Raw genomic sequence first — 19,188 nt, 5'->3', positions numbered from 1 at the left:
TGGGAGGACCAGATCATATAAAGCAAGCGAAGTGCTTAGCACATTTCCTGGGGCCATAACACATGCTCAGTAAACACCTGCTATTATCGTCAGCCCACCTTTTACCTTCTGTGGTACCTCATTTGGGAAACCACTGCTGAGATGTTCTGCGAGTGCCCAGGGAGCACGCCCCCTGCAACCTCACCTCCTCCAGGCCATGCGACGCCAAGGAGTCTTGGAAGGCGCACCTTTACCAGCGAGAAGCAGGTCTGGGTGATGAGTGGAGCATGACTCAGAAGCTCCTACCTAGCAGCTCCCTCAGAAAGAATGTGTTGCGGGATTGCCCCTTTAATCTCGCTTTTTTAGGAGAGACGGGGAGAAAAATATAAAGGCAAGAACTTCAAGGTCAGGTTCACTTCCCTGCAGACTCGTCCTGGGCTGAAGTGAAATTTCAAGAATGCAGCCTCTGGGCCCAGTTTACATTCCCACCCTCTCTGGTATCCAGGATACCAGAGGGACCTGTTGCGTTCCATCCCACCAATCAGCCTCCTTGGTCACATCCTGCTGGGGGCGGGGCCTTCCACTGCCTCTTGGGAGAAGCATCACTGCTTAGCAGGATGATCTGCCGTTCATTTGTCCAACATAAAAGTTCAGAGCCAGGCACTGGGGATAGAGTCTTATGGAAAAACAGCCCGAGCCCCTGCTCTCGGGGAGCTTGAGGTGGAGAAGAGAGTGAGTCACACAACTAATGTGAGCAGGTCTACGAAGCAGCTGCACACAGTGGCATGAGACTGTCTGTGGGGGGCCTGAACTACTCAGCAATGTTAGAGGAGGCTCCCTCGAGTAAGTGATGATTAAGCACAGGGCTGAAGGGTAAGTAGGTGTTAAAAGGTGAAGCAAGGAGGGAAGAAGATTCCAGGTAGAGGGACTAGCGTTTGCAAAGACTCTGTAATGCACAGAGTTGCCAGGCCTTTGCAGACCTGTGGTCAGAGTACAGTGGGGGACGGAGGAGGCGGGGGCAGGATGGGGCAGGACAGGCAAAGTCAGGGTCAGACTTATGTCCTATGTGCCATGTTAGAGCATCAAAGTGTTTTGTTTTGTTTTGTTTTTCTCCTTTGAGGCACAGGGGCCTCTCACTGTTGTGGCCTCTCCCGTTGCAGAGCACAGGCTCCGGATGCGCAGGCTCAGCGGCCATGGCTCACGGGCCCAGCCGCTCCGCGGCATGTGGGATCCTCCCGGACCGGGGCACGAACCTGCGTCCCCTGCATCGGCAGGTGGACTCTCAACCACTGCGCCACCAGGGAAGCCCCAAAGTGTTTTTAACGCAAGGGATGGCATGATCAGATTGAATTTCTGTAAGAACCTTGTATTCAGATGATCTTTAAGAGTGGAGTGAGAAGGGAAGAGAAAAAGCAGGTATATCAGTTAGGGAACTTGAGTAGCCATGTCAAAGTCCCCAAAATGATGGGTCTGGGCTGATGGGGAGATGGGGGGAGCTGTCCTCTTCCCACATGTCCCTCTCCTTCTGGAAAGCCCTGGCGGCCACACCAGCACTGAGCTCGGCCTTTGTAGACTGACATCACCTCAGAGCAGCCTCTCTGGGTTGCAAAGGTCACAGAGGTGCTGCCCATCATTAGGAATCTGATAAACCTACACCTGGCCTTGCATCAAGATCACTCCAGGGAGAAGCCTTTTCCCCTGGGGGGTGGGGGGTGGGTTCATAGCATTGAGGGCACATTCTCAGACTTAAAGGCTCTAAAGAGATGATCAAGGATTGTAATGACATACACATTTCTCAGGTCCCTCTAGTGCAAAATGGACACCCCCGACAACTCCAGAAGGGAGGGGAGGGTCTGCAGAAGTTTGATGCTATATACACAGGAGAGGTGCTCAAAAAACATCTGAGGAAGGAATGGGGAGAGAAAAGAGGGGAAGGCAACAAGACAGTTAATTAGTTAGTTAGTTAGTAATTTCTTTGAAACCCTGATGAGCCTCAGAGAATTCTTGGTCTCACAAATGCGGAGATGCTGGCTGGCTTTCAGTCTGGCTAGATAGATAATCGAACCTGGCTGCCTGGCCCCTGGGGTCCCACTCCCGGAGATTAGGAGGTCAGGAGGTCTGAGATGTGGCTTGAGACTCCAAAGGTACTGCCAATAATTTTTTTTTTAACAAAAGTAAAAAAAAAAAAAATCAGAGAAAATATAATGAAAAGTATTTTAAAAAAAACCCAAAACGAACAAAAAAACTATCTGCAAATACAGGCAACAAGAACCTTTCCCCTCTTCACCCATGGATGCAAGCCCCTAAAATAACAGGAAAGTTAAGATTTCCTTCTCAGTTATATGTGAAATCTACAAAGGAAAAAAAAAAAAAGCTTATAGATGTAAAGAAAGGAACAGATTGGTAGCTGCCTGGGATGGGGTCGGGGGGTCGGTGGATCGGGTAAAGGGAGCCAAAAGGTACAAGCTTCCAGTTATAAAATAAGGCAGTCATAGGGGTATAATGTTCAGCATGGTGACTACAGTTAACCATACTATATTGCATATTTAAAAGTTGCTCAGGGCTTCCCTGGTGGCACAGTGGTTGAGAATCTGCCAGCTAATGCAGGGGACACGGGTTCGAGCCCTGGTCTGGGAAGATCTCACATGCCGCGGAGCAACTGGGCCCGTGAGCCACAACTACTGAGCCTGCGCGTCTGGAGCTTGTGCTCCACAACAAGAGAGGCCGCAACAGTGAGAGGCCCGCGTATCGCAATGAAGAGTGGCGCCCGCTCGCTGCAACTAGAGAAAGCCCACGAAGACCCAACACAGCCAAAAATAAATTAATTAATTTAAAAAAAAAAACCGTTGCTAAGAAAGCAGATCTTAGTTTTTCGTATTGAAGTATAGTCAATTTACAATGTGTTACCTGCTGGTGTACAGCAAGTGATTCAGTTGTACACATATAAATACATAGTTTTTCATATTCTTTTCCATTATAGGTTATTACAAGACACTAAATACAGTTCCCTGTACTATACAGTAAGTTCTTGTTTTTATCTATTTTATATATAGTAGCTTGTGAGAGTAGAATTTAAAAGCCCTCATCACAAGCAAAAAAAAAAAACAACTTGTAACTACGTATGGGGACAGATGTTAACTAGACTTATTGCGGTGATCATTTCACGATACATACAAATACTGAACCACTATGTTATACACCTAAAACCAATATAATGTTATATGTCAATTACCCTCAATTAAAAAAAAAAAAGATTTCCCGTGTGTCCTTCCAGAAATATTTTCATGGACATACCAGCATGTGACGTGCCCAGCACACACACACATCCACTAGACTTCATCAAACCTAAGAGAACGAGCGTCACTTACAGAAGTTTTATTATATATACAACAGAGAAAGAACAACACGGCCAATAAACTATGTCCCACGCTTTCTTTATCTCAGAATATTTATATGTATTGAAAAAGCTTATTTAGGCTTATTCAGATATGGACTTAATTACGTGGCTCTCTTTTCCATATATGCAAAAAGGAAAAACAGAAGCAAACGACATGAGCTCAGGTATCGATAAGAATGCACCCTCCTCAGCTCTGAGTCACCTGCACCTGCGGGCTCCTCACAGTGCCATTCTTTGTGCCACGGAGTGCTGGGGTGGCGTTTCTTGAAAGAGACCTCTGAGAATGCCTCTGATTGTCTTCCAAGCTGCTGAAAATCACTTGGAGTTTGGATTCTGATGCTTTCTTGATTTTACCAGAAGATGTCGAAGATGGGTTTTTTGATAAGAACAAAGGTCCGCCGTCCACAGTAGTTCTTAAATTGTTTGGGACTGAAACACAGAGGAGCCATGGTACCAGCTACACTCGCAGAAGCAGCAGAGTGTGTGCGTGTGTCGGCAATTACCATGCCAGTGGCATTTCTGCGACTTATCCCTAGTATGAAGGTGTCAGCAGGTTAACGTTTGAAGGTGTTAACATTTTGTTTTTGTAAAGCAAACAAAAAAAGTCCATCTTAAAACTGATGAGGGACTTCCCTGGTAGTGCGGTGGTTAAGAATCCATCTGCCAATGCAGGCGACACGGGTTCGAGCCCTGGTCCGGGAAGATCCCACATGCCGCGGAGCAACTAAGCCCGTGCGCCACAACTACTGAGCCTGTGCTCTAGAGCCCACGAGCCACAACTACTGAGCCTGCGTGCCCTAGAGCCCGCGCACCGCAACTACTGGGTCCGTGTGCCACAACTACTGAAGCCCGTGAACCTAGAGCCCATGCTCCACAACAAGAGAAGCCACTGCAATGAGAAGCCTGCGCACGGCAACGAACAGTAGCCCGCGCTCACCACAACTAGAGAAAGCTCACGTGCAGCAATGAAGACCCAACAGAGCCAAAAGTAAATAAAATTAAAAAACAAAACAAAACTGATGAATTACACTACGGTGGGACTTCCCTGGTGGTGCAGTGGTTAAGAATCCACCTGCCAATGCAGGGGACATGGGTTCGATCCCTGGTCCAGGAAGATCCCACGTGCGCGGAGCAACTAAGCCCGTGCGCCACAACTACTGAGCCTGCACTCTAGAGCCCGTGTGCCACAACTACTGAGCCCGCGTACCACAACTACTGAAGCCCGTGCGCCACAACTACTGAAGCCCACGCGCCTAGAGCCTGTGCTCCGCAACAAGAGAAGCCACAGCAATGAGAAGCCCACGCACCGCAAGGAAGAGCAGCCCCTGCTCGCCGCAACTAAAGCCCACGCGCAGCAACGAAGACCTAATGCAGCCAAAAACAAATAAGTAAGATAAATAAATTTATATTAAAAAAATTACACTATGGTGCATACACAGTCTCCCTCCACTCACTCTCTGTTGACTGGGAGTTGCAAGTTCAAATCACAACATGAGTCAGGCAGGTAATTCAGTGAAGTGAGAAAGGCGAGGCTGTAGAAACACAATGTAGTTCCAAAGTCGTGAGGCTCAAAGGGTGATGCTGGACCAGCAGCTATTTTTGTCCTTTGTGGGCCCAGTGTTTCTGTGGAATACCTGATGCTTTGGAGCCCCTCTATAAGCCTCTATCATGTATGGATGTGTATTTTTAAACCCATTTTATAAACACAAAACATACTATTCTGAATCTTGCTGTCTGCTTAATCACACTTCTTGGAATTCTTTCCATATCCGCACGTGTAGCTCTACCTCATTCTGTTACTTGCATGGCACTCCCTTGTGTGGATGCCCCCCAACTTAACGTGTGCAGCTCCCAGCGTGAGACGTTTAGGCTGCTTCCCGGTTTTGTTGCTCTCACACTCAAGGCTAAGTGAGGAAGTGGCAGAGCTGCCGTTTGAAGCATGACCCGCCAGTATGGGTAGGGGGTTCTGATGGCCCCAAACTGGGGAATGGCTGTGAGTCACCCAGCTCACTTCTTGGCAGTTCTGCCCTGAGGTCAGTTTGAGGCTCTGGGGAGGCGGGGCGGGGGGGGGGGATTGGAGGTACAGGATTCTAGAGGCAACCGCTGCTTCTTATAGTAAAAAGAGTCAGTAGCTTTAGGGCAGAGGACGGGACGAGGGCCCAACCCTTTCTCCATCTCCCTCTTACTGAACTGCAGAGCGCTGTGGTCCCCAAACCCAGCCGCTGCCGGCCAAACCCTCACTGCATCCTTCTCCCCGAGCTCTGTCCCCCTTTCCCTCCACTACCAGCCCCAACTCCTTCTAGAGGAACAGAGGAAAGAGAAAGGCAAAAGGGGCCTCAGGGAGCGAGTACATGTAGAGGTGGAGGGAGGTCTCAGCTTCACTACCCCCAGGATCCCCTCCCACTAAGCCATCCCCCTCCAGAACATTCCATACACGCAGCAGGGGCTCTGCAGGGGTGGGGCTAACGATAATGATTACTGAATGCAGGGGCAAGCATCCACAATCACAAGAGATCCTCACCGTTCTGGAAGTGCCGACTGCTCTCCATTTCACTGACAGGAAAACTGAGCCTAGGAGAAGGTGAACGCCTTTGCCCAAGTTACACCAGGCACACGTGGCCTCCCTCCATGCGATGTCCCAGTTTTTCAAGGGTCTCTTCCGAGGGGGTGTACCTTAAGCAGCAAATTGAAGTCTTTTTCCTGGAGAGTGTGGGTCCCAGGCCAATTCCCCAGACCCTCCGATTCAGTGCATTATGCCCCTGGGTGTGGTGAGGGGGACCCAGCCGGGGAAGCAGGGAAATGGACGCTTCTTTTAATAACTGTTTGAAGAATTTACATTTTAAACAAACCCACAGTTATTAATGAATACTGCTTTGTATCGTTTCACTTTCCCCTTTATCTTTCTACCCTTTTAATTACTGTTTTGCCCTGTTCCTCCCATGTTCATTCACTGACTTCCCCAACAGGGGTTTCTGCCCGCAAGTCAGAATTTTCCTAAACTCCCTTTCTTTCCAGGGGGCCGCGGGCACGAGGTCCAGGAATTCGCACAACCTGGCAAAAAAGGTCTGTCTCCAAATTCCAGTTCATTAGCGTGGCTCGTTAATTATAAATGCTCCCCTCCCAGCTACCCGTCTCCCCCAAACACCCCAAACAGCAGATTAAGTTTTAACTTTTGCTGGCAGGACACCTGCTTCTGAAATTCCTCCCTCCCTCCCCTCCCCCTCCCCCCCAGCCCAACCTCCTAAGATTTACAACACAAAAGCAAACATTTACACTGGTTAAGATTTACCAAAAGGAAGTGTGGCCTGGAATGCTTCCTTTGAAGTTCTGTCTCAAAAGAAGAAGGAGCCCTTTTTTGAAACATATAAAATAAGAGACCTCAAAGCCTCCCCGGTGGTGTCCGACAGGCACTCGGCATAACCAGGCCTTCTCAGTTTTTCACTTGGGCCTTGACGTCAGCACACGATAAGTCCCAAGCAGAACTCAGAACTATGGCTCTGTCCACTCCAGGGTAAATGGAGTTATCAATCAGTAATGCAATCAAGTGGCTTCCTGGAAACTCTAGGGTAGAACTTTCTTCCTGAGATATTGCCAAGGGGGAAGGAAGAAAACGGCACCCCACAAAGGGGGAGCCAAAAGGCAAGGCCAACTTCGCAGGCGGGAAAGAGCCTGAGGTCCACCTGCTCTCTCCAGGCAAAGCTGATGTTCCCAGCGAGGCACGTCTAGTTTACTGGAGGTGGGAGAGGGCTGAGGGCACAGCCAGCCCAGGGTGGATGCTGGCTGAGCAGGTGGGATAAGTACCAAACGCCACGGCAAACAGAGTCACCAGAAACTGAGGTCACGCAGATACTCTGGGGGAAAAGGAAGTGAGGAAATTCCCCGTTACCTACCCCACGATTGCTGGTGTAGGCCAGTGGAAACGCTCTGACAAGAAGAGTAAGGAGGCTGTACTTGTTTGACCTTTGTATTCAGTCAGAACCTCCTATTCCTTTGGTGAGAGCACCTAAGGTGCCGTCAACCAAGAATCTTGACCACGTGGGGCAAGTCCCAGGCGATGGTCGTACACACCGCCGAGCAAAGGAGGAGCTGATAAAGCAAGAACTCACCAGGAAACAGCCGCATTAGTAACCCGACTCTGTCCTAGGCACCCGCTGGCAGCTTTGCCTGACTGCTTACTTAGTCCTCAACACTGCCCCGTGAGGAAAGGGTTCTTATCCACGCCTTGCAGAGAGATGAAAGCGCTGAGGCCCGCCAACCTGGCCAAGGCTGCAAATGATGCTCAAAAGCCCAGGCTCTTTGCACTGTGCTACGGGGCTCCAAATGGAAGACGTGTATTAAAAGCAGCCTGCACGATACGCCAGGACCACTGGACCTGGACTCTTAAATTGTGGGAGGCCCAGCTCGGCTTTTTTCAGCTGGGTGACCTTGGGCAAGTCCCTCGCCACCCCATGGGCATTTCTGATTTCTCCTCTGTCCTCGGCTGCAGCACTTCAGCAAGCTGCACATTGGAGGAAGGAGTCTGCATCCACCCATTTGCTCCAACTTCCTCATCCATCCAGCTGAGCATTCAGAATTGTACCAGCATGAATGCAACCGATTTTGGTAGGGCTTTTTCCTCGTTCCTGGGTCCCCTAGAAAGGGAGAAGCGTGTTCCTTCCATCGTGAGCTTATATTCCCTTTATGTGCCCTTCTAGAGTTGGAAAAGCAGCCAACTCAATGCTCCACTCTGCTACTTTACACTCAGCCTTTCACTAAGTGGACATCTACAAGCACTGGCCTTCCATGGTTCTTCAGTCAAACTCAGTCCCCACAGGGCTTCCCTGGTGGCGCAGTGATTGAGAGTCTGCCTGCCGATGCAGGGGACACGGGTTCGTGCCCCGGTCCGGGAAGATCCCACATGCAGCGGAGCGGCTGGGCCCGTGAGCCATGGCCGCTGAGCCTGCGCGTCTGGAGCCTGTGCTCCGCAATGGGAGAGGTCACAACAGTGAGAGGCCCGCGTACGGCAAAAAAACCAAAAAAACCCCAAAAAACTCAGTCCCCACAAAACCTCATCTTTCCTTGGCGAGAGAGCACATCCAGAGCCCCTGAGCATTTATTCTTGCTGCCTCCGGCTTTCCAGGATCTCATAAAGCCACAGTCTTGTTCAGAGGAACAGCCTGGTTCTGAATCTTGGTTCTGAATTTGATCCGAGGGCCAAAATTACAAACTCATTTCTCAGCAGTTCTAAAGCTCAATTTCTCAGCTTGTCAACGGGGGATGAAACGATTGACCTCACGAGGTTATCACTGAAGAGCTAATGAGACCCCAGGTAAAAGTCTTTTCATCATAAACATTACAGCACTTCTTATGTGCTGGGCCCTTTAACACACTATTTCAATGAGTCAGTAGCAGACATGCACGTCAGAAACAAATACAAAAATGCAGGCCCCAGGGTGAACAAATGGGCCAATCAATAAAGGAGGGAAATGGAGGGAAGGAAAGGGAAGGGGCCTAGAAGGCCAGTGGGGCCCTGAGTCATGCTAAGAAGTTTCGGGGTTTTCTATGGGCCTTGGAGAACCATGAGAAGTTTCTGAGAAGGGGAGCAATTTGCTCTGGAAGGCCCTGTGGAAGAAAATTCCAGAAGTAGTTGCAACATGAGTTGCTGGAAAATGATCTTGGAGTCTGGCCACCCTGTTACAATAGCCGAAGCAAGAAATGACATCTTAACTGTGACGACAGGGGCCACGAAGGGCAAAGGACTGGCGGAGGATGGGATGGACTTTAAAGCCCCCAACTACCGAAAGGTTTCGACAGCTCTGTCCCATCAAATACGCAGGGATAAACTCTCCCAGGTGCTTATTTTCTAGGTCTCGTGTGTGAAATAAGGCTGCCCGTGTCCTGAACCACTAACTTCTATCCCTGCCTTTACCTCATTACCTTAACACAAAGCAAAATTAACTAACAAAAAATTCACTGCTGTCCGCTCGTGGTCAGAGCAGCATTATTCACAAGAGCCAAAAGGTGGAAGCAACCCCAGCGTCCATCAACAGATGAATGGATAAGAAACATGTGGTGGGCTTCCCTGGTGGCACAGTGGTTAAGAATCCGCCTGCCAATGCAGGGGACACGGGTTCGAGCCCTGGTCCGGGAAGATCCCACGTACATGCCGCGGAGCAACTAAGCCCGTGCGCCACAACTACTGAGCCTGTGCTCTAGAGCCCACGAGCCACAACTACTGAAGCCCGTGTGCCTACAGCCCGTGCCCTGCAACAAGAGAAGCCACCACAATGAGAAGCCCGCGCACCGCAATGTAGAGCAGCCCCCACTTGCCGCAACTAGAGAAAGTCCACGCGCAGTAACAAAGACTGAACACAGACCAAAAAAAAAGAAACATGTGGTGTGTACATACAGTGGAATATTACTCAGCCTTAAAAAAGGAAATTCTGACACATGCTATAGCGTGGATGGACCTGGAGGACATTATGCTGAGTGAATCAGCCAGTCTCCAAAACACAAATACCACGATTCCACTTACATGGAATACACAGTGTAGTCAAATTCATACAGACAGAAAGTCAAATGGTGGTTGCCAGGGGCTAGAATAAGGAGCTAGTTCTTCAATGAGTAGAGTCAGTTTTGCAAGATGGAGAGAATTCTGGAGATGGATGGTAAGGTGATGATGGTTGCATGACAACGTGAAGGTATTTAATGCCACTGAACTGTGCACTGAAAAATGCTTAAGATTGTAAATTTTATGTTATGTGTATTTTGCCACAATTTTTTTAACAGTTTGAAAGGGAGAAAGAAAGGAAAAGAAAGGAGAGGGAAAGGAGATGGAAGGGAAGGGAAGGGAAGGGAAGGGAAGGGAAGGGGAAAGAAATCATTGCTGGACTGTCAGCAAATGGGACTGAAAATAATGCAATTCTTTGTCATCCAGGCACACCCTTATCTGGAAACCACCTCCTTTTCCCCTTCCAGGCAACATTTCATTACTGCTTAAAAATTCCCCTAACCCCTTCCCCTGCCCCACCTGGGGCTGACTCAGCCCCTTTCAGTATCTGAACGGCAGGAGCCAGCCTGAAGGTAGTAGACGCTGCCACCCTATCCTGTGTCCTGGGACACTTGGAGTTCCCCAGGATCAACCCTGACCCCATCCATCACTCTAGGACCCCAGTCCTCTCCAACCTCAGGTGCACGGGCCCTAGTCCTGGCTGGCATCCCACATGAGGTTGGCAGGTTCCAGAAAACCCTTTAGGGCAAGAGGAGGTGAAGCAGCCTGTGGGAACTCTCTGCAAGGGCCCCTGTGGGAGAGCCCAGGGCCTGCCTTCTCAGAGGCACAGGAAGGACACAAATGCGGAACACAGAACGAGGCTACGGAGTCAGCTTGCTTCTGCCCCTACTGCCGTCCTCCTCACTGACGCAGGGGAGACGGGCCAGGAATGAGGAGATGTCTCCATCAGCCCTTCCCCTTGCGAAGAGTGGATCCAGTCACGTACTTATTCATGTATTTTGAAGTCAACTATTACGTGTGTACACGTTTAGGGTTATTATGGGTTTTTTGATGAATTGGCCAATTATTATAAACACTCTCTGTATCTGCTAATTCTCCTGTTTTTGGTATACTCTATGTGTGGTCATTACAGCCATTCCAGTTTTCTTTTGATTAGTATCTGTATGCTATACCTTTCCCATCCTTTGACTTTTTTTTTTTAATATTGTTAAAAACATTTATTTTAGTACGGTCTACCGTAAATAAGTCAGTAGAGGTTCCACTCTGCCACAGACACATCTGAGAAGAGCCTGTGTCATCCAACTGGTGAACATCTAAACGATGTCCCATCTCTTATCCCAGCCAGAGTGCACACCTTCCATGTTGTTCCTCTGCATTGACTGCTTCCAAAACCAGATGAGCAAATAGTCCTTTATCCCCAAAGTAAGCTCAAAACAGTTGGTTCAGTCATTCCAGGATCTGCAACCCTCTTCAATCCCAGGTAAGTCACGAGAGGAACAAAGCCCCAGCGATGGCAAACTGGCCTCCCTTGAAAAGCTGCTGCAGCCTTCGCTTGGCCTCTTTGCTCAGCTTTACCATGGTGATGGCCCAGGCGACACACTTAAGAGTCCCCTCCTTTTACCTTTAATCTACCTGTGTATTTACATCAAAGTGAATCTACCGTAGGCAACCTGTACACTGGAGTTTTGTTTTTTCCCCCCAACCTGACAATATCTGCCTTTTAATTGGCGTGTTTAGTCTGTTTTTTTTTTTTTTTTTTTTTTTGCGGTTCGCGGGCCTCTCACTGTTGTGGCCTCTCTCCCATTGCGGAGCACAGGCTCCGGACGCGCAGGCTCAGCGGCCATGGCTCACGGGCCTAGCCGCTCCGTGGCACGTGGGATCCTCCCGGACTGGGGCACAAACCCGTGTCCCCTGCATCGGCAGGCGGGCTCTCAACCACTGCGCCACCAGGGAAGCCCTAGCCTGTTTACTTTTAATGAATTATTAATGTAGCTAGATTGAAGTCTACTAATTTACTAGTTGTTTTCTGTTTGTCTCATCTGTTTCTTGATTCTCTTTTCCTCCTTTCAAAAAATTTCAATAAAAATAACACTATCATCATGTTTGCTTTAAACAGTCAATTATCTTTTAAAGAAATTAAGAAAAAAATTTTAAGTCTTTTATATTGCTGGTGCTCTTAATTTCTCATGCAGATTCACATTTCCATCTGATAGCATTTTCTTTCCCCCCAAAGAATTTCTTTTGACATTTCTTATTGTGTAAGTCTGCTGGTGAGCATTTCTCCCGGCCTTTATAACTGAAAATAAAGCTTTTGATTTTACCCTCATTTTTTTAAGGATACTTTTGTTGATATAGAATTGCAGACTGTTTTTTCTGCCTTTCAGCACCTTAGAGATATTATTCAATTATTTTTTGGCTTGCATCATTTCTGATAAGTTAGCAATGGTTCTTATTGTTCTACATGCAGCATGTCTTTATCCTCTGGGAGATTTTAAGATTTTCCTCTTTCTCTTTGGTTTTTAGCAAGGTGACTATGATGTACTTACGTGTGATTTTCCACATGATTATCGTGCTTAGGGTTTGTTGAGCTTCTTGGATCTGTGGGTCAATATTTTTCACCAACTTTGGAACTTTTCAGCTATTACCTCTTCAAATATATTTTCTCATTCTCTCTCTCTCTCCTTTCCTTTTGGGAATCCAAATATACATTTGTTACATTGATTAACAACATCCCACAGATCACTGAGCTTCTGACCATTTTTTTCCAACTTTTTTTTTTTCTTTCTGTGCTTCAGTCTGGATAGTTTCTACTGCTCTGACTTCACGTTCAATGATCTTTCTTCCTGCAGCATCTGAACTACTGTTAGATCCATCTAGGGAAGTTTTCGTTTCAGATACTGTAGTTTTCATCTAGAATTTTTATTTGGTTCCATTTCCCTACTGATTTCTTTTCCTTAAAACTCCTTAAACATATCTATAATAAACATTAGTTCATTTTCTGCTAATTCCAACATCTCTGCCACCCTTGGGTCTGCTCCTACTGTATTTCGTCCTAAGTCGAGTACCTTTTCTATCGTATGCTAGATACTCTGAACACTAAGCTGTCAAGAATCTGGATTTTATGTTCCTTCTTTAAAGAATGTTAAGTTTTGTCCTGATGGGCAGTTCATTACTGGCAGATCAGCTTAATTCTCCCGAGGCTCTTTAAGGTTGGTTGAGCCATGAGGTGAGTTTAATGATGGAAGTCACATGCTAAGAATGGTGGACCAGAAAAGCACAAGGAACCTGGGTCCCTTGAGCCATCACCCTGGCCCTAACTGGCCTGACTCTTGATTTTTTTTTTTTTTTTAATGTGCTAAAGAAGTTTTACCTTGAAGTTAAGCCATTGTTATTTTTGACTTGGACAACCAGCCGCTAAACACTATTTCTGTTAGAATTCCTGAGCATCTACTAAGTAGCAGGCCCTGTGCTAGGTGTTGGGGATAAAGCAATTTATCGGTTAGAGGGGGTTCCTGGCATTTTACAGCTTGGAACCTCGAGCAGGAGATGGCAAATTATGGTCCACAGGCCGAACTCTCTCACTGCTTGTTTCATTGGGACAAAGCCATGCCTATTTGTATACATATTATCTACGGCTGCTTTCATGCTATAGAGTTAAATAGGTAAGACAGAGAGGGTATGGTCCACTAGTCCTTTACAGAAAAAAGTTCCTGATCCCTGTTTAGGGCAGCAATCCTCACTCAAATTTTTGGTCTTGGGACACCTTCACACTCTTAAAACCTGAGGACCCCAAGAGTTGTTGTTCATGTGGGTGGTTTTTGTTTTTTTTTTTTTGGTGGCACTGAGTCTTCATTGATGCACATGGGCTTTCTCTAGTTGTGGCACGTGGGCCCTAGAGTGCGCATGCTTCAGTAATTGTGGCTTACGGGCTTTGTTGCTCCACGGCACGTGGGATCTTCCCAGACCAGGGATCGAACCCGTGTCCCCTGCATTGGCAGGCGGATTCTTAACCACTGTGCCACCAGGAAAGTCCACATGTGGGTTTTGTTGATCAACATTTATCATATTAGAAATGAAAACAGAAAATTTAAAAATATTAATTCCTTTGAAAATAAAAATAATAAACCAATCACATGTTAACATAAATCACATCCTTATAATTAATTATATTTTCCAAGCCCTCCCCCACAAATCAGTGAGAAGAGTGGCAGTATTTTACATTTTTGCAAATCTCTTTAATGAATGGCTTAAAAGAAGACCGCTGAGTCCTAAGAGCTGCTTTTGCATCAGTCTGTTGCAAAACTGCATGTCACGTAGCCTCTGGGAAACTCCACAGTCCTCTCATGATAGGTAGAAAGTTAAAAAGGCAGATAATTTCTTAGTATTATTATGAAGTTTGAGCTTGCAGACCTTCTGAGAGAATCTCAGGGGCCTCCAGGGAACACACTTTGAGAATGGCTAGTCTAGAAGAGTCCTGGGCTGACATTAAACAGAAGAAAACATGAGGTCTTAACTAATAACCATTGAACAACTGATTTAAAGATAAAGAATATTGCTCTGTGAGGGAATATAAACACTGCACCTGGCCCCATTCCAGGAGCAGGGCGATGATCCCTTGAGGAACTGATGTTAAAAGCTGGGCCCTTGGGGCTTCCCTGGTGGCGCAGTGGTTGAGAGTCCGCCTGCCGATGCAGGGGACACGGGTTCGTGCCCCGGTCCGGGAAGATCCCACATGCCGCGGAGCGGCTGGGCCCGTGAGCCATGGCCGCTGAGCCTGCGCGTCCGGAGCCTGTACTCCGCAACGGGGAGAGGCCACAACAGTGAGAGGCCCGCGTGCCGCAAAAAAAAAAAAAAAAAAAAAAAAAAAAAGCTGGGCCCTGAGAAGGAGTTAACCAGGTAAAGGCAGGTGAGGGGGAAGACTCCTTCCCCGCCCCGCCACCGCTTCCTTCAGTATGTTTGCTAAGGAAACTGGGTTAGGCTTTAGAGAAGGATCAGAGATGAGGATTAACTTTCCCATGACTCCTTCCCTTGGGCAGAGTGACCAAGTCAGAAATTTGCACTGGGAAGGACCCAGGGTCCTTTTGACACTCCTGGAATTTCCCCTGGAATTAGGGACAGGGGAACCCTAATCTCTCTCCCAGGAGGCTAATGACCTACAGATGGGGCACAATAGGGAGGCCCAAATGCTGAGATGCAGAGGTTATAGGCCTGAGGACAGTTCTCCAGGCCATCAGGATGCAGGGTCCCATGGTGACACATGCAGCAACACAAACCCTTAGCTAACTGCCTTACTCCAAGGCCATTAGGAGCCATTTCTCATCCAGATGGTTATTTGCTCTAATAGTTATTGGTTGAAGGAACCAGAGAAACTACCTTTGCAATAGATTCCCAGTCCCATTTCCTGGCTGCCAGCTCTACACAAACTCACTCTCGAAACCAGATGCTGCCGAGTTTCAGGATGGATTTCAGAGGCTGCCACTGCTCATGTTTTCTTTCTTTTTTAATAAATTTGTTTATTTATTTATTTGTGGCTGTGTTGGGTCTTCATTGCTGCGTGCGGGTTTTCTCTAGTTGCGGCGAGCGGGGGATACTCTTCATTGCGGTGCGCGGGCTTCTCATTGTGGTGGCTTCTCTTGTTGCGGAGCACGGGCTCTAGGCGCGCGAGCTTCAGTAGTTGTGCCACTGCTCTTTTTCCTCCTGACGTGCCCAACCTGGGAGTGTGAAAACCTACTGGGTTCAAGCCACCATCTCACCTCAAATTCCCCAGGCTGTTACCCCACGTGAAAAAGACTAGGCAGAGAGGAAAACCATCCCTGGAGGATGGAAGGCAGCAGATTCTACTCTGAGAGTAATGAAGTCCAGCACTCATCAAACACATATAACAAGTCTCACACTTTCCATGAGATTTATCTGGATTAGATCATTGAATCCTCCCAGTAGCCCTATGAGGCAGTTTACCTATTACCCCATTTTACAGGTGAGAAGTCGAAGCACAGAGAGATCTTGCAACTGACCCACAGCTACAGTCAGCAAGGAGTGGAGCCAGCACTAAACCCAGGCAGCACGGCTTCTCAGATTCAGCACCTTGAACCTTACATTTTACTGCCTTTAGCTTCGAAATGACAGGAGAAGTTCGTTTTTTTAAAAGTATCTGTGTAGATGCTCAACATCACTAATCATCAGGGAAGTGAAAATAAAAAAACCACGAGATACTATGTCACACCCATTAGGATGGCTACTATGAAAAAAAACCAAAAACAGACAATACTAAGTGTGTTGGTGAAGGTGCGGAGACACTGGAACCCTTGTGTGCTGCTGGTGGGAATGGCAAATGGTGCAGCCACTGTGGAAAATGGCATAGCAGTCCCTCAAAAAATTAAAAATAGAACTACCATATGATCCAGCAATTCCACTTCTGGGTGCGTACACAAAGGATGTACAGGCAGGGGCACGAACAGATAGTTTTACACCCATGTTTACAGTGGCATTATTCACGATAACCAAAAGGTGAAAGTGTGTCCGTGAATAAATGAATGGATAAACAAAACATGGTGTAAACATACAATAGAATAGTACTCAGCCTGAAAAAGGAAGGAAATCCTGACACATGCTGCAGAGTAGATGGACCTGGAGGACATTATGCTGAGTGAAACAAGCCGGTCACAAAAGGACAAATCCTGTATGACTCCACTCACGTGAGGTACCTAGAACAGTGAAATTCGTACAGGAAGAAAGTAGAGTGGTGGTTGCCGGGAGCTGGGGGAGGGGAAATGGGCAGTGAGTGTTTAAACCGGATAGAGTCTACGTTTTGCAAGATGAAAAGAGTTCTGGAGACGGATGGTGGGGATGGCTGCACAGCAATGGGAATGTACTTAATGCCTCTGAACTGTACACTTAAAAATGGTTAAAATGAGGGCTTCCCTGGTGGCGCAGTGGTTGAGGGTCCGCCTGCCGATGCAGGGGACACGAGTTCGTGCCCCAGTCCGGGAGGATCCCACATGCCGTGGAGCGGCTGGGCCCGTGAGCCATGGCCGCTGAGCCTGCACGTCCGGAGCCTGTGCTCCGCAACGGGAGAGGCCACAGCAGTGAGAGGCCCGCGTACCGCAAAAAAAAAAAAAAAATTGGGGCTGACTACATTTCTGAACTTCTGGATCTGAGAGAACACATTAAGTGCTGTGGCCTTTCCTTGGTCCACATGCCAAGCTAAAGAGGTGATTAGCAGGCTTAAACTACTGATTGCTAATCAGAAAGTTAAAAAGAAAAAAATCATTCTTTGTCAAAGAGAACAGGAACAAGGGGCCAATAAGCCCAGGGGTTATACAGTAAAAGCTGGATTATGCAGCGTAACCAGGCCCTTCCATCTTTTCATCGCTGCATTCTTGCCTGTGAACATGTTCTCCCAAAGCCTGCATTTTCATGACGTCATCGGGCTATTGCATTGCACTGATAACACATCATTCAACTTGGTGTGGCCCCTCACAAAGGCGGGCAGCATCCCTGAATGCAAACGAGGACATTCTGGATCATGAACAATTAGATCTAAACTGTTCCCGTACACTCGCCTCTCCCTCCCCACACAATCCTGCTTCTCTCTCTCCAGTGAGCGAGGGTACCAGGAAGACGGGAGAATAGGACTCTTTCTGAAAAGGCCTCTGTGCTCACCTTTCCAAATAGCTGTCGAGCCTAGGAGGGCAGGAGGCAAAGAGGGAAACAGGAGAGGAGGTCCCAGGCGGGGAGCGGGGGGGTGCCTGGGTTCAGTGCCTGGGAACTGACAGGGAACACGTGCCCCGTGGGTCATCACAACCTGCCTGCCGGCCCCCCAACCACGGGGCCACATCTCTCGTCCTCACCGCCCGACAGAGCAGGGTCTGTGGGATCTGGCTGCCTGCAGACTCTAGGAAGGAGGCGGGATTCCAGCCACGGCTCCCTGGAGAGCTCGAGAGCTTAACTAATTCTCTAATCAGGACACGTGGACAAAACGCTCTGAGAAGCGGTGGAGAAATGGTTAGCGATGTTATATCAACAAGCACCAGTGACCTCTAGGAGACAACGACGCGGCACTGACTGACAAGCACCCGGGGCCGTGGAGTCACAGAGCCCACAGTAAAATCCAAGCCGCTCGCCAACTTGCTGTGTGACCTTGATAAATTCTCTAGCCTCTCTGGGCCTCAGCTGCCTCCTCTCAAAGGCACAAGCGAAATGGTAAATGCATGTAAAATTCCTCAGTAAGTGACAACTGTCACAACCTCCAGCTTGGGGGAGCAGGTGCTGCAGCACTGAACAAGATTTTTGAACGTTACCATTTTCTGAATGTGAAATTTTGACCAAATGATAACACCGTACTGTCTTCCTCCTGGAAGGGAAGGAGGAAGGGTAATTTGGGGAGATGGCAAGAGAAAGAGAGCGGATTCAGAAATGACATCCTTATGAAAAAAATCACGAAAGAAACTCAGTAATGACCTTCAAACCTTATAATCCCTGACGCCCTCATGGAATTTCAGCAAATGTCTGAAGGATTCTGACAGATCCCACATTTAACACTGGCTGCTCCCTTCTCACCAGCTCAATGCGAGAAGCATTTATTTGCTGAGGGCCTACTGTGCACGGAGCCCTCAGCTGCTCTGCCCTGCCACCTATAATTCAGCCAATGCTCTTTCTCTTCCAAGAACCCAGGAAGGTTCCGACCCTACTTCGGACTGAGAGCAGGTGCCCTCACTCTGACTTCATGCGTTAAGAGGTCAGCCTGTCTCCGGGGCTAAGGTCCCCTGTGGTCACAGCAGTCTGGGCTGACCCTAGAGTCTCAAGCAGGCCAGGTCTTCCCAAAGTCACCTTGTCCCACGACCCCACGTATACACAGATAAGCAAGCAAGATCAGAGGAGGCACCCTGGACTGGTAAAGCAGGTTTCGGGGTGCTCAAGCTGTTAAGATTAAGGAAATACGTTTCGTTTTTCAGAGCAAGGTGATGGGCAGCATTCTTCAGCTCACAGGCACCTGGCTCTCCCTTCACCAACACGATTAAGGCAGCCCTGTCCGGGGCTTCTCCTATTTTTGCCTGATTTCTGCTGGGTCAACGTTTACCAGTTTGGCAAATGGCAATTCGGAGCCTCACACAGAAAACAGTGGCAGCGGTCTCTGAGAAACGCTGGGGGAAAGGACTCTTGGGAGTTTCATGGTCCGATAGCTCTATTCTTTGACTCCTCCTGCCTTGACAAGGGGAGGGGGGTGTTGAACATTCTAGAGGCCCTGAGTTTGGCGTCAGGCTTGGGGCTGGCAAACCATCCTTGAGCCTTTTTTTCTGCTGGAGTTTTTCCAAAATGTAGA

The 19,188-nt window shown here is 48.1% G+C and overlaps 1 protein-coding gene and 1 pseudogene across 3 annotated transcripts in view; both read right to left on the bottom strand.

Annotated features, from left to right (window-relative positions):
* WWC1 (WW and C2 domain containing 1) overlaps positions 1 to 19,188 on the bottom strand; it is a 152,872-nt gene that overhangs the window by 112,304 nt on the left and 21,380 nt on the right. The gene's annotated exons all lie outside the window — the stretch shown is intronic.
* LOC132518574 (mitochondrial import receptor subunit TOM7 homolog) lies at positions 11,160 to 11,444 on the bottom strand (annotated as a pseudogene).

The sequence above is a fragment of the Lagenorhynchus albirostris genome, chromosome 3, assembly GCF_949774975.1.
Source record: "Lagenorhynchus albirostris chromosome 3, mLagAlb1.1, whole genome shotgun sequence".
Taxonomy (NCBI): Eukaryota; Metazoa; Chordata; class Mammalia; order Artiodactyla; family Delphinidae; genus Lagenorhynchus; species Lagenorhynchus albirostris.
This window is presented reverse-complemented; position numbering and strand designations above follow the sequence as displayed.